We start from the raw sequence: 14989 nt of genomic DNA on the forward strand, positions 1-14989 counted from the left end.
AGGGATAATGATCTTCGAGAAAAGTAAATAATTTTAGCGCTGGTACAAAGATGGCACCGAAAGTCAATAAGCAGGTAATTTTAAATGACAAATAAACAAAATAAACTATACTGTTAGCTTTGAAGCAGGTGTTACATATAAAACTATCTTAATTCACACACAGAATTAGTGACATAACAGATAAAAAAAGAGTACGAATCAAACTCGCAATATATTGACATTAAAAGAGCTATACATATATACTTTTATACTTTTTTGTTTTTTTATTTTTAGAAAGGGCTCAAAAACACCATTCTACAAACAGATTTTCGAAAATCATCTTGGAAACAAAAGTCATAAACCATAAAATACATATTTCATTCACAATTTTAACGTAAGACGTAATCTACATTATATATTAAACTATCTTAATTCACACACAGAATTACTGACATAACAGATAAAAAAAGAGTAAGAATCAAACTCGCAATATATTGACATTAAAAGAGCTCTACAAATATACTTTTATAGTTTTTTGTTTTTTTTTTTTTAGAAAGGGCTCAAAAACACCATTCTACAAACAGATTTTCGAAAAACATCTTGGAAACAAAAGTCATAAACCATAAAATAAATATTTCATTCAGAATTTTAACGCAAGAACCGTTTCTCATTTTAAGTTCTTTACTTAGGTACACTCATCCATGAGAGAGGAGAGCTTAGTCCAATGTACAAGAAATTATCCTGAAATATTACATCACTTTAATGAAATTATAGCAATATTTCACTCAGGGAAAGGACATATTATCTAGCTGCCCGGGTTCGAGCCCAGCTTTAATACAGCAAGCCAAAACACATCAAATGCCATTGAATGATACAGCATTTTGAAATGTTGGAAAAAAATTTAAATAAAATTTTGTGAAAGAGATATTGCAATTACATATATACTTAAATTTTGACGAAAAATTCAAGAAAACTAAGATACTCTTTTTTTCTTTCAAAGGAATCAAAGTCATATACTAATGTAGGGATGCTCAACTTATTGTACTATGAAACCTAAACATAGGAATAAAATTTTGACAGCTATGTGAGATGTCCAATACCGAGAAATTCCGTAAATTGTAGAATAGAACGTACGTCTCAAAACACACGAAAGGTAAAACACAATCCAAATACTTTTAGCCTTGAAGCAGGTATTCTATATTAAACTGTCTTAACTCACATACAGAATTAGTAATATAATAGCTCAAAATATTGTAAGAACCAAACACGCATTATATAAATATTTTTAAAAAAATGTACATACATTTATTAGTGTTACGAGGGAGTTATTTTAAATTCATTTTAAATCAAAATTAATTTTGTAAAAATATTACACAAATATAAGGAATATACATTTTTACCATAATGCAATGTACATTTTGCCACTTTGAAAATCTGGAGAACTAAAGCGTGAAATATAAGAAAACTGAAACAAACATTTGGAAAATCTCATCGAGCTTAAATTAGTTTCTAAATTAGATGTTTGAGTGTATATAAAATTATACCAACTACTACATTCACTTCAAACCCATCACATAAAACTAGTATAGTAGAAAAGTGGTAAAAGATTGCAAATATGTTAAAAATTCTACTGATCTAGAAATAGAAATAACTGCTTTTCATCCTAATTAAGATGAAGAATATCACAAAAAGCCATTTGAATAGTTCTAGATCAGAAAAATCATGAACTGTTAAACTTTTAAAAAGATAAATTCCTGCTTTCAATCTACTTAAAAATGTGAAAGAGGATTTTCAACAACAAACTTGTTAAAATCAATGTTCAGATACAGAATAACAAACACACATCTGGACGACTGCATGGATTTAGCCATAACATAGCATGTACCAGAGGGAGAAAAAGAACTCTCAGAAGAAATGCAATGTTAAATTTCACATTAAAATATGATTTCCTTGTAGTTAATTTTCATCTTGCTGAATTTTTTTGTAAATAATACAAAGAGTATACCTTTTCTTTAACATATTATACCACACATTTTTATACTTTGTGTAAAGTGCAATATATAATTGCAGCTAGCCAAAATTTTATAAACTTAAAATTGGCTCCCATTAAGTTAAGGTTGTTAATAACTGCACCAAGGGAAGGAATGCAATTTTATTTCTTTGTCTGTATTTGGTTTCATTTTCATATAGATAGAGTTAAAAATAGGTTACCTAGGTAACAGAATTTAAACACACATTTTCAGTAAAAATTACAGAATAACAGATTTTGTTTCCCTGAAGACACAACACCTCGCTATTCCAGCTATGATACAGACTGCATACTGTCATAGAGAAATTCCTTTCTTAAACAGGGAATTCATATACTTTAATCTGTTTTTACACAAGTACTGTTTATTACTAATCCATGGTAAAGGAGTAAAATACTTTATAGTACACCCATCTAAATTTTTATTATTTCCGGTCATCTGTATAGACCGTTTACCTATCACGACTAAACTCCCAATCTGCATTCCACATAACTCATACCATTCTTCAAGTCATATTTCGTAGTCTATCATTTTTAATACGGCAGGTACTTGTTGAGCGCAGACTTGTAAAGCGTGATTTCGCGTATAGCAGTACCTTAAAGGATCCCATTTTATTTGTCCACTGCTAGAATTTCATTCATACGTGGTGCAACATTCATCCATCAACACCGGAAAGAATTTATCTGCTACTTTAAACAATTTCCATCGACTGAAAATGAAGTCCTAAAAATCTTACAAATTTCAAAAGCAATCGATGCCAAAGAATTTTCACATATGGAAGACAGAGAAGTCAAACAATGAATCAGAAAATTACAAAAGAAGAATTGGGGTCTTATAAAACCCCTTGATAATAAAAGCGCTCATTATGAAGAAGAGCTTTTAACTGAAGATAAGATGAAGAAATTGTTAAATAACACAAAAAGCAATGTCTGATCTTCTAGCGAAGAATTACCCAATTAAAGAAAAAACAGGACACTGGGAAACATGTGCTCTTTACAGCGACACGCATACAGTTGCATCAGTCATTCTTATAAGCAAAAGACATCAGTATTTTCAAAAAATAATTCTATCATGTATTTGCCAAGAGAACGAAAACAAGTCCAAAAGAAACTTTCAGAGTGCTTTGCAAAACAAATAGGAAGTTATTCTGCAGAATTTTACTTCAATAATAATAAAACATCTCTGATTTGATTTCAAAACGAATTTTTATTTGTGAAATCAATTTTAAATAGATCTTCGCAAATAGGTTCATAAAACCTCCCAATATGCCAAAATAGCTCAAATTAAGGGAAAATTTTAATAAAGTATGCTTAAAACAACTGATAAAAAGCACATTTTGAGCAGCCTTAACAAAAGACAGTTTGGCCCCACTAACTTTCATTACGAGTACTCATTAAATTTTTATTTACATTTCTTTTTTGTTCAACATTTAACTTTCAATGGTTTTAAGAGAAACAGCACTTGAAAGAGAGACTCTAAATTCGGAAAAAACTGAAACAAAACTGGTTTATACACAGGCAGAGTAATTACACTGACCTGTTGGGAAGAGAAGACCCCGTTAGACAAGCAAAATATTAGGCCAGACAGAGAGGAAAATGCTTAGCCTCCTCTTCGTAATGCGAAAGGAGGCCACTTGGGAAAAAATGACACTACAGCAGTAATTTTGAAACCACTAAGAAGCAACAGAACTCTAACAAATCTCAGACTTCTGATAATTATAGTGTGATTAACAGTTCAACCTCACTTCGAATATTACAATACAATATAAAGAAAGAACCAATTCAGACACTTCAATATGGAATTCAAAACCTAAGAAATTAATACATAGACGCTACCCTAAACATTAAAACATAATGTGAAGCGTTCACGTAAAATAAATAAGTAGTAAAACTTCAATATAAAGCAACATGTGAAAAGGGACCTACAAATTATAACATTCAAGCATTTCTAGTGAAAATAAAGTTTAATATAAAACAAGAATTACCAGCCACAGATGTCTTTTTGCTCTGCACTATTTCTCCGTTCCTTTTCTTTCATGATATCATGTTCTGCAATCCAAGAGTGCACAAAAATGATGACAAATTACACTAGAAGAGGCCAAGGGGGGAAAGGGAAGGAATCATTAGATTTTAACTACTTTGAAATTAAAGAATAATTATACACAAAGAGAAATATCTAATATTGTTTCTTAATATATAAAACTTCAAAAGTAGCCTTCTTTGTTTTAAATTCCAGCAATGTGTTACATTGTTACTAAAATCATGATTGCAGTCGATAGAAAAGAAAATGAGTTTCCTAATACGACAGAAGTACAGTTAGCGAAAGGGGGTTTTTAATGTATGGGTACAACATGAAAAATGAAAGAAAAAAAATTATACAGTTATTACGGATACACAGAATAAAAGGGATAATGATCTTCGAGAAAAGTAAATAATTTTAGCGCTGGTACAAAGATGGCACCGAAAGTCAATAAGCAGGTAATTTTAAATGACAAATAAACAAAATAAACTATACTGTTAGCTTTGAAGCAGGTTTTACATATAAAACTATCTTAATTCACACACATGACAAATAAACAAAATAAACTATACTGTTAGCTTTGAAGCAGGTGTTACATATAAAAGTATCTTAATTCACACACAGAATTAGTGACATAACAGATCAAAAAAGAGTACGAATCAAACTCCCAATATATTGACATTAAAAGAGCTATACATATATACTTTTATAGCTTTTTTTTTTTTTTTTTAAAAAAAAAAAAGGCTCAAAAACACCATTCTAAAAACAGCTTTCGAAAAACATCTTGGAAACAAAAGTCATAAACCATAAAATACATATTTCATTCACAATTTTAACGTAAGACGTAATCTACATTATATATTAAACTATCTTAATTCACACACAGAATTACTGACATAACAGATAAAAAAAGAGTAAGAATAAAACTTGCAATATATTGACATTAAAAGAGCTCTACAAATATACTTTTATAGTTTTTTGTTTTTTTATTTTTAGAAAGGGCTCAAAAACACCATTCTACAAACAGATTTTCGAAAAACATCTTGGAAACAAAAGTCATAAACCATAAAATAAATATTCATTCAGAATTTTAACGCAAGAACCGTTTCTCATTTTAAGTTCTTTACTTAGGTACAGTCATCCATGAGAGAGGAGAGCTTAGTCCAATGCACAAGAAATTATCCTGAAATATTACATCACTTTAATGAAATTATAGCAATATTTCACTCAGGGAAAGGACATATTATCTAGCTGCCCAGGTTCGAGCCCAGCTTTAATACAGCAAGCCAAAACACATCAAATGCCATTGAATGATACAGCATTTTGAAATGTTGGAAAAAAATTTAAATAAAATTTTGTGAAAGAGATATTGCAATTACATATATACTTAAATTTTGACGAAAAATTCAAGAAAACTAAGATACTCTTTTTTTCTTTCAAAGGAATCAAAGTCATATACTAATGTAGGGATGCTCAACTTATTGTACTATGAAACCTAAACATAGGAATAAAATTTTGACAGCTATGTGAGATGTCCAATACCGAGAAATTCCGTAAATTGTAGAATAGAACGTACGTCTCAAAACACACGAAAGGTAAAACACAATCCAAATACTTTTAGCCTTGAAGCAGGTATTCTATATTAAACTGTCTTAACTCACATACAGAATTAGTAATATAATAGCTCAAAATATTGTAAGAACCAAACACGCATTATATAAATATTTTTAAAAAAATGTACATACATTTATTAGTGTTACGAGGGAGTTATTTTAAATTCATTTTAAATCAAAATTAATTTTGTAAAAATATTACACAAATATAAGGAATATACATTTTTACCATAATGCAATGTACATTTTGCCACTTTGAAAATCTGGAGAACTAAAGCGTGAAATATAAGAAAACTGAAACAAACATTTGGAAAATCTCATCGAGCTTAAATTAGTTTTTAAATTAGATGTTTGAGTGTATATAAAATTATACCAACTACTACATTCACTTCAAACCCATCACATAAAACTAGTATAGTAGAAAAGTGGTAAAAGATTGCAAATATGTTAACAATTCTACTGATCTAGAAATAGAAATAACTGCTTTTCATCCTAATTAAGATGAAGAATATCACAAAAAGCCATTTGAATAGTCCTAGATCAGAAAAATCATGAACTGTTAAACTTTTAAAAAGATAAATTCCTGCTTTCGATCTACTTAAAAATGTGAAAGAGGATTTTCAACAACAAACTTGTTAAAATCAATGTTCAGATACAGAATAACAAACACACATCCGGACGACTGCATGGATTTAGCCATAACATAGCATGTACCAGAGGGAGAAAAAAAACTCTCAGAAGAAATGCAATGTTAAATTTCACATTAAAATATGATTTCCTTGTAGTTAATTTTCATCTTGCTGAACTTTTTTGTAACTAATACAAAGAGTATACCTTTTCTTTAACATATTATACCACACATTTTTATACTTTGTGTAATGCACTCATAACTGAAATATTAAAAGTGCAATATATAATTGCAGCTAGCCAAAATTTTATAAACTTAAAATTGGCTCCCATTAAGTTAAAGTTGTTAATAACTGCACCAAGGGAAGGAATGCAATTTTATTTCTTTGTCTGTATTTGGTTTCATTTTCATACAGAAAGAGTTAAAAATAGGTTACCTAGGTAACAAAATTTAAACACACATTTTCAGTAAAAATTACAGAATAACAGATTTTGTTTCCCTGAAGACACAACACCTCACTATTCCAGCTATGATACAGACTGCATACTGTCATAGAGAAATTCCTTTCTTAAACAGGGAATTCATATACTTTAATCTGTTTTTACACAAGTACTGTTTATGACTAATCCATGGTCCAGGAGTAAAATACTTTATAGTACACCCATCTAAATTTTTATTATTTCCGGTCATCTGTATAGACCGTTTACCTATCACGACTAAACTCCCAATCTGCATTTCACATAACTCATACCATTCTTCAAGTCATATTTCGTAGTCTATCATTTTTAATACGGCAGGTACTTGCTGAGCGCAGACTTGTAAAGCGTGATTTCGCGTATAGCAGTACCTTAAACGATCCCATTTTATTTGTCCACTGCTAGAATTTCATTCATACGTGGTGCAACATTCATCCATCAACACCGGAAAGAATTTATCTGCTACTTTAAACAATTTCCATCGACTGAAAATGAAGTCCAAAAAATCTTACAAATTTCAAAAGCAATCGATGCCGAAGAATTTTCACATATGGAAGACAGAGAAGTCAAACAATGAATCAGAAAATTACAAAAGAAGAATTGGGGTCTTATAAAACCCCTTGATAATAAAAGCGCTCATTATGAAGAAGAGCTTTTAACTGAAGATAAGATGAAGAAATTGTGAAATAACACAAAAAGGAATGTCTGATCTTCTAGCGAAGAATTACCCAATTAAAGAAAAAACAGGACACTGGGAAATGTGCTCTTTACAGCGGCACGCATACAGTTGCATCAGTCATTCTTATAAGCAAAAGACATCAGCATTTTCAAAAAATAATTCTGTCATGTATTTGCCAAGAGAACGAAAACAAGCCCAAGAGAAACTTTCAGAGTGCTTTGCAAAACAAAGTGGAAAGTTATTCTGCAGAATTTTACTTCGATAATAATAAAACATCTCTGATTTGATTTCAAAACGAATTTTTATTTGTGAAATCAATTTTAAATAGATCTTCGCAAATAGGTTCATTAAACCTCCCAATAAGCCAAAATAGCTCAGATTAAGGGAAAATTTTAATAAAGTATGCTTAAAACAACTGATAAAAAGCACATTTTGAGCAGCCTTAACAAAAGACAATTTGGCCCCACTAACTTTCATTACGAGTACTCATTAAATTTTTATTTACATTTCTTTTTTGTTCAACATTTAACTTTCAATGGTTTTAAGAGAAACAGCACTTGAAAGACTCTAAATTCGGAAAAAACTGAAACAAAACTGGTTTATACACAGGCAGAGTAATTACACTGACCTGTTGGGAAGAGAAGACCCTGTTAGACAAGGAAAATATTAGGCCAGACAGAGAGGAAAATGTTTAGCCTCCTCTTCGTAATGCGAAAGGAGGCCACTTGGGAAAAAATGACACTACAGCAGTAATTTTGAAACCATTAAGAAGCAACAGAACTCTAACAAATCTCAGACTTCTGATAATTATAGTGTGATTAACAGTTCAACCTCACTTCGAATATTACAATACAATATAAAGAAAGAACCAATTCAGACACTTCAATATGGAATTCAAAACCTAAGAAATTAAGGCATAGACGCTACCCTAAACATTAAAACATAATGTGAAGCGTTCACGTAAAATAAATAAGTAGTAAAACTCCAATATAAAGCAACATGTGAAAAGGGACCTACAAATTATAACATTCAAGCATTTCTAGTGAAAATAAAGTTTAATATAAAACAAGAATTACCAGCCACAGATGTCTTTTTGCTCTGCACTATTTCTCCGTTCCTTTTCTTTCATGATATCATGTTCTGCAATCCAAGAGTGCACAAAAATGATGACAAATTACACTAGAAGAGGCCAAGGGGGGGAGGGGAAGGAATCATTAGATTTTAACTACTTTGAAATTAAAGAATAATTATACACAAAGAGAAATATCTAATATTGTTTCTTAATATATAAAACTTCAAAAGTAGCCTTCTTTGTTTTAAATTCCAGCAATGTGTTACATCGTTACTAAAATCATGACTGCAGTCGATAGAAAAGAAAATGAGTTTCCTAATACGACAGAAGTACAGTTAGCGAAAGGGGGTTTTTAATGTATGGGTACAACATGAAAAATGAAAGAAAAAAAATTATACAGTTATTACGGATACACAGAATAAATGGGATAATGATCTTCAAGAAGAGTAAATAATTTCGGCGATGGTAGAAAGATGGCACCGAAAGACAATAAGCCGGTAATTTTAAATGACAAATAAACAAAATAAACTTTACTGTTATTTTTGAAGCAGGTGTTATATATTAAACTACCTTAATTCACACACACACAATTAGTGACATTTTGGAAAGTTATGTCACATACCTTAAAAGAAGTATTTCAATCAGAATTTTAACGTAAAGAAACGTTTCTAATTTTAAGTTCTTTACCTAGGTACTCTAATCCATGAGAGGTGACAGCTTAGCCAACGTACGAGGGTTTATCCTGATATATTATCAGGTCACTTTCAACGAAATGATAGCAATATTTCACCGAGGAAAAGAACATGCCTAGCTGACTGCATTCCACCCCGACTTAAATACAGCAAGCCAAAACATATCTAATGCCGTTTTTCCAAGATGGAGTCGTCCGCTTTTTCCCAAAATGGCGTCCCAATTCAAAGAGAGGGAGAGGGGTAAGAGATTCTTTGGGCGTGGTGAGCGGTCATATCAAAGAATTTTTTCCATGAAGATAAATATATTTTAATGTTCGGTGAATTCATTCGATGTGCATGTTTATGTTAACACCACTGTGAAGTCTATAACTGTATGCCCAGGTAGATGTATTTTATAAATAATATGTTTCAAAGTAATTTACAACTTCAATAGTGTCAGGATCTTCTTTAAGTAATTTTATTGCTGCTTCTGTCAGTGTATGAAAAGTATGAATGTCTTGTTCTTCTAAGAGAGATCTAATAATTTTATATGTTTTTGCCTGTTTTTCAACACCATTGATTTTCTTTTTTTTTTTTAAATTGTTTGTCCAGGCTGTATCAATATGCCATGCACAAAAAAGACGTTTCTGTAGTAAACCCATTTCAGACATAAATATTTGTGGTTGTATTTGCCCAACATTTTCTTTAATACACGAAAAAAAAAAAACTGATAGCACTGGCTGGATTAGAAATTAAAAATGCACACGGGAATCCTTGGCACTAATCATCTATTGTAAGTAAAGTTACGAGTTCAAATCTGTATGCATTCACCCCATGTGTACCATCAATACATATACAAGTTAGAACTAAATTTTTTCAGTATCTCTCTTTGTGCTTCTGTCATCATTATCAAAACAAAATCATTTCCTTTTAGAAATGAATATTGTGTACAATATTCACTCATGCTATGTTGATCCCTGGGTTTTATAAAATGAAATGCATGGATGTTCAGAATTTTGCATTTCAGGTACCCACATATATACACAAACCAAATCATTTTCATGTTTAACAGAATTAGAAGACAAATTGAAAGATTTTATGTTATGTAAATCTTGTTTTGTAAGTAAATGAACCTTCTCAAGCCCAGCATCTCATAGAGAATTTCTAATTTCATCTAAAATATTATCCAGAGAAATTTTTGCTGTTATCTTTGATGCAATATTTTTTATTTCGTCTGTTGTTAAAAATAAGTGACCTAAATCATTCCGATGCCCAATATGTATTTTCTGATATGTGTGTGTGTGTGTGTGTGTGTGAGTGAGATTATGGCAAAGCCTTGAGGACTATCTGCCTAAAGGGAGGGATGCCTTCGTGGAGCAATCCTAGTATCCGGTGCACACGGGATTTGGCTACTTTTGGTGACTTTATGATGAGCAGTAAAAACGGGACATATACGATGAGTAGTTAACGGGTCATTCGAAGAAATCATACAGTTAAACATTGTATATACTAATCATATAGTATATATAGTATGTGTGTATAGTATATATATAGAAGTTCTTTGGATCATTTTTGGTGTTGGCGATAATTTTCAAAGTCGCGCCAAAGCTGCACCGTATACTAGGATTTTACCGCACTTTCTAAGGGAAACTGGTTCGTATACACGTTACACATGGGGAAAACCATGAAAACGCCCATGCAGCCAGTCCATTCGCGGGATTCGAACCTTGGACCGAACTACCAGTGTTCAGCGACTTTACCGTTCGGCCGCTAGTTGGCCCTATTTTTCTGATATGACACTACACATTTGCCATCTGTATGTTCTGTTACTTTTAATTCAGCTGGGCAATATGCATTTATTTTATTGCTATCAAGGATTTTTAAGTGACGCAAACCTTTACTTTCTGATATAAAATTTCCTGAACAGTGGCATTACACCATGTATATTAAATATGCTTACTCCATAAGAAATTTTGACTTCGTATTATTTTCAATTTCTGCCTTCTATGCCAAAAAATCATCAAATGAATTAAATTCCAGCTCAGTATGATTCAAATCAACATCATGAACATTATTGAAATGAAATATTATTTCTCGCTTTTCAAAATTAGCATAACATACAGGACACACATAATTACCTGTTAGAAGTATGAATTTTATTTTGATGATATTTCCAATTTTTTGGGTCACTAAATTTCAGATAGCAGTCCTCACATTTGTAGCTTGGTGATCGACCACTTTTTAAAGAATAAATAATGTAGTATTATTAGAGTGTAATGTGTTGGTATGGCATTTCAAACTGCATTTATTTTGGTACGTTTTTAAGCAATCAGAGCATACAAAATTATTCTCAGTCACACTAAAATTATTTGCACAATCAACCATACTATTAGAACTTAGTTTTCAGAGACTCAATTAATGTAGTATTATTGTAATGAAATTTATATGCATGGCGTTTCAAATTGTATCTATAGTTGAAAGTTTTAAGCAATCACAGCAAACAAAATTACTCTCAGCTATACTAAAATCATTTGCACAATGAACCATATCACTCGCAACACAATCAGAATTATCAGACATACCACAATTGGTATTATCGCACACGGTTATTCCTTCCTGATTTTGATTCGATTTAGAATAAAAACACCTTCTGAGGAAACAGAAGTATTTGGCCCTGAAATGGGCAGTTTTTCTTGATTTTGTGCAGAAGCTATAATAATCGAAGCAAAATAAAAAAAAAGAGAACTGTATCAGCGATTACACGCTACCACAGCAGTCAAAGAGCAGAGTAAATGATAGTAAATACGAGGCGCCTTCAGGAAAATGACGACTTGCGCAGATGTTCAGGGAGGAACCAGGAGGAAACTAGCGTCTGAGGGGCTAGACGCTTGTGATAATTTGACTACAATCTCAAATCCCAACCAGATCCTTTTGATCTTTGCCGCCTGGTAAAGTCCACTTGAAACAGCGGGTGTGGAAGAATGATCGTGGCGAGGGGGAACCGCCAGAAAGTACTCCAATCTCAAATCCCAACCAGATCCTTTTGATCTTTGCCGCCTGGTAAAGTCCACTTGAAACAGCGGGTGTGGAAGGTTGATCGTGGCGAGGGAAAACCGGCAGAGAGTGTGGTATTCATTCTTGCTCTTGACTGTTGCGGTCTGCGCTTCAAAAGTAAAGCACTTTTGCTTTGCTTATTTTTGTAGCTCTTATTTAATATTTTACAATATTCTTTTAGATGTTATTTAAAATTTTACACTCTTCTTTTCAGAATTTACGAGTTATTTTTTTCAGGTTTGACAAGTTAATTTTTTTTTTTCAGGTTTTCCTTTCAGATTTTGCGGTGTGCGCTTCAAGTAAAGCATTTTTTCTCTGCTTATTTTTGTAGCTCTTATTTAATATTTTACAATATTCTTTTAGCTGTTATTTAAAATTTTACAATATTCTTTTCAGAATTTACGAGTTATTTTTTTCAGGTTTTCCTTTCAGATTTTGCGGTGTGCGCTTCAAGTAAAGCATTTTTTCTCTGCTTATTTTTGTAGCTCTTATTTAATATTTTACAATATTCTTTTAGCTGTTATTTAAAATTTTACACTTTTCTTTTCAGAATTTACGAGTTATTTTTTTCAGGTTTGACAAGTTAATTTTTTTTTTTTTCAGGTTTTCTTTCAGATTTTGCGGTGTGCGCTTCAAGTAAAGCATTTTTTCTCTGCTTATTTTTGTAGCTCTTATTTAATATTTTACAATATTCTTTTAGCTGTTACTTAAAATTTTACACTTTTCTTTTCAGAATTTACGAGTTATTTTTTTCAGGTTTGACAAGTTAATTTTTTTTCAGGTTTTCCTTTCAGATTTTACAAGTTATTATTTTTTTCAAATTTACAAGTTATTTACTATATCTTTTGCTTATCTGTGAGCTAATTTAAGATTTTACAATATTCTTTTCAGGTTTTACAAGTAAATTTTTTCAGATTTTGCAAGTTAATTTTCTGTTTATTATCGTGCTTAACTTGATTATTATTTCAGAAGTAATAAGGCATATATATTCAGCACTGTTTTTATCCTTAATTAATTACTGGGCGTTATTAAAGTTTGATTTTTTACTTTTTGGGTAACAAACATTTCCATTAATTAACTTTTTTTCTATGTAAAAACTCTGGTTTGGGAATACTTACTTCGAGTACCAATTTTTATTTTTCATAGGTACAGAAGAAACTGAAAAGTATTTTTTTTTTTTTTTTTTTCAAAAATGTTTCTTATGCTTGGTTGATTTTAAATACAGCATTATTGATATATATTTACGTACAATAATTTTGGTTTTTTGTTATGAATATTATGCGCTAAGTTATACAGCTGCTATTTACAGCATATTTATATATACACACCATGATAATGACTCTGTGTATTGATGCAATTTAAAAATCATCTAAATATTACTGTTTTTTCAGGTGTTCCTATTTAGATTGCCATTTGTATTTTTCTGATAAATACAGAGTTCTTATGTTGTTAAACTAATAACACTAAGAATATTTTATATACTAATATGTCATCGATAAGTTCTAGGTTTTGTTGTGCTTCTTGTGACTGCTCATTTTCTGTTAAAAGTAATTTATATAGACACATAAGAAATTTTCATTCTGAACATAAGTTGGAAACTTATAATGAAAGAGATTGTACTCTGTGTAATGAAAGGTTTACTTCTATGAAAGAGTTGCATGACCACATAAATTCTGTCCATACAGATATAAGGTTAAATTTTCAGGAACTTATTTTTCATTCTAAATCTGAATTCGAAAATTGGAAAGAAGATGTTGAAAAAAGTAGTCAGTCCTTTTTTGCCAAACGAACGACTAAACGTTTGGCAGATGGGACAATTCGTAGTTATTTCTTATGTAATAGAAGTGGTTCGTGTAAAATAAAAACTGACAGAATACGTCACATGAAATGTGGAGGTTCAATTAAAATAGGGAAAACATGTCCTGCTGAAATAAAAGTGTCAGAGAAAGAGATCGGGGATATTTTTGAAATTATAGTTACCAATCAGTGCATGTTGGTCATAGGCATGAAGTTGGGAAATTGCCGCTCTCAAAAACTGAAAAATCTAAATTAGCAGGTATGATGCAGCAAGGTCTTCCAAAAGAAAAGATTTTAATGTCCATTCAAAGTAGTTATTCACCAACAAAAAGAATTGGTGTTACTCACTTAAAAGATTTACAAAATATTTCTAGAGGTATTCAGGTAAATAATGAAATTGTTTTTGACACTAATGATGCAGTATCGGTGGACTTAAAAGTCCAGAAAATGAAAGCTGAATCTGGTTGTCCAATTTTGTTGTACAAGAAAGTTGGTGACGAACTGCCAGGTTTTCAAGGTGTATCAAGCGATGATTTCCTTTTAGGGGTTATGAATTGTGTCCAACTTAGGTTGCTGGAATTAAACAGCAGCTGTATTATGATAGACTCTACTGATGGTATGAATCAGTATGGATTTCAATTAACTTCTGTACTTCTCAATGATGATAATCATGAAGGTTTTCCTGTTGCTATTTTGTATTCATCAAAAATAACAACACAAACTTTTATACTATTTTTTTCAGCTATTAAAGATAGAGTTCCTAATCTTAAACCTAAGGTTTTCATGTCAGACGATGCTCCGGCATTTTATAATGCATAGTGTCAAGTTTTTGGTTAAGTTGATAAGTGTCTTTTGTGTAGCTGGCATGTTCGCAGAGCATGGAATAAAAACTTATCTACGAGGGCCATCCAGGAAGTAGATTACGTTTCCGTCTGTGTCCGCTAGGGGCGGGGCTAGCGCGGCCATCTTGGGGT

The sequence above is a fragment of the Stegodyphus dumicola genome, chromosome X1, assembly GCF_044657685.1.
Source record: "Stegodyphus dumicola isolate Sdum_Otavi_A_Nest chromosome X1, ASM4465768v1".
Classification (NCBI taxonomy): domain Eukaryota; kingdom Metazoa; phylum Arthropoda; class Arachnida; order Araneae; family Eresidae; genus Stegodyphus; species Stegodyphus dumicola.